A 2,041-nucleotide genomic window follows, 5' to 3' on the forward strand; every position below is an offset into this window, starting at 1 on the left:
TTGGCTATCTGAATTTCAGGATCTCTTGGCATATCTAGAAAGTTTTCATTCATAATTTCATGAAGAAGAGCCTCTGTGTTTTGTGAAGCAACTTCGTCACCTTCAGGGATTCCTATAAGGCGAATATTAGTTTTCTTTGAATTATCCCAGAGCTCTCTGAGAGAATGATCCATTTTTGCTTTCCATTTCTGTTTCTCTTTAGATGCTTGGGCACATTCAAAAGCTTTGTCTTCAATGTCTGAGATCCTTTCTTCTGCCTGCTCAATTCTGTTCCCAAGAGATTCTACCATATTTTTCAGATCTTTGAGGGCTGCAATCTCTTGCCTCAGTGTTTCAAAATGTTTGGTGGTTTTAGCTTTGAATTAATTGAATTCTTGAGTGAACTTTTGGAATGCCCCTTGAATCTCTAATTCTAACTTTGCCTCTATTCTATTAATCTTATTTGCAATCCAAATTCTGAATTTGATTTCTGACATCTCAATCATCTGTTTATGAATAGGATCTTCAGTTGCATCTGCCACATCCTTTCTTGGGGAGGGGAGTTGATCTACTCTGGTTATTCATATTACTGGAGTTTTTCCACTGATTCTGCCCCATGTTTATTTTACGCTGTTTGGCTTTTCCCCTTGAGCTTTGCCAAGGACCTATACAGTGCTACAGCCTGAGGGACTGGGGACCTGCTTGGTGTGGTGGGGCTGAGTGGCTCTGTCTTATTTTCCACTGGTCTCTGTCCTACCCTAGTGAATCAGTTACTCTGGGTTGAAGTCTCAGCTGTGGAGAAATACCAGAAATTAAGTCACCCCACCCCCCCACAAACAACAATTGGGCAAGGAAAATCAAACCTTCCCTCAACCATACACCCAGGGTACCACTTTGGATAGTCCTTGGATGATTGGCCGGTTCAAGAGGTCCAACAAAGTTAACACTGGTCTCAGGCAGGAGAGTTCAAAAAGTCTCTGGCAACTAGATAGGAGGGGTCTGCTGGCATCTCAAATATAACTCACTCCAGTGCTCCATGAGGGCAGAAGGACCCACCCAGCCAATGAATTAGTCTGGGAATGTTGATGCCTCCTTCCTTACCTTGCACCCAGTCACTGGTAATCCCACAGAGCTATGACCCAGTTCCCTCCAGTGAGCAAATGCTCCTGGGGTTTACAACTGCCTGAGTCACCATGAGATCTGAGTCCGGCAGGGGGAGATGAGGTCTGACAACCTTGGGTGTTTAATGTAGGCTGGGGCAGTTCACTCAGTTCCAACTCCGGGCCTAGTCGATGTTGCTGGCAGAACAGGACAGAGCAACTTCACAGAATTTGTTTCTGTCCCAGATAAATTCCTCTGCAGATCAGACACTGCTTGAGCTGACAGAAATCACAACTCAGCCCTGGGCAGCAAGCAATTAGTTTACACTCAGGTGTCAATTCCAGCCTCTGCCTGCCTGCTGCCTTTTTCTCAGCTATAATCCTCTGAGGGCTGGGTGCTATTAGGCTCAGTTAAGCAGTCCTCTGGCCCACTCCCTCCCTGGAAGTCTGTGGGTTCTGTGCACCTATTCTAGTCCCCAGGCTCCACCCAGGTCAGTACCGCCCTTAGGGCTTCTCTTTACACACATAACTTCCCAAATCCACTCCACCAGTGGCTGCCACTGGAGAAAATGCCCCCCTTCCTCTGGTTGCCAAGAGAGATAGGGCGTGTCTGTCCGGAATGGCCTCAGGGGGCTGCTGCTCTGAAGCTCCTGTATGGTTCCCTCTCAGCTGACCGTCCTCTCCTCACTCTCATGCCACAGAATCAGCACAGATGAGCACCAGCCCTTTCCCCCTCCACCCCTTTCAAGAAAATGCACAAGAATCTGGAATCCATGGGTAACAGACCTCCAGACCTCAAGGTGAGAGTAGAGGGGAGTCCTGGGAATTCAGAGTTGCAGGTAGAGAATATGTACTGTTGGGAGGCGCCTGTGGCTCAGTGAGTAAGGCGCCGGCCCCATATACCGAGGGTGGCGGGTTCAAACCCAGCCCCGGCCAAACTGCAACAAAAAAAAAAATAGCCG

This window comes from Otolemur garnettii, unplaced genomic scaffold, assembly GCF_000181295.1.
Source record: "Otolemur garnettii isolate 467f Iridium unplaced genomic scaffold, OtoGar3 scaffold00162, whole genome shotgun sequence".
Classification (NCBI taxonomy): Eukaryota; Metazoa; Chordata; class Mammalia; order Primates; family Galagidae; genus Otolemur; species Otolemur garnettii.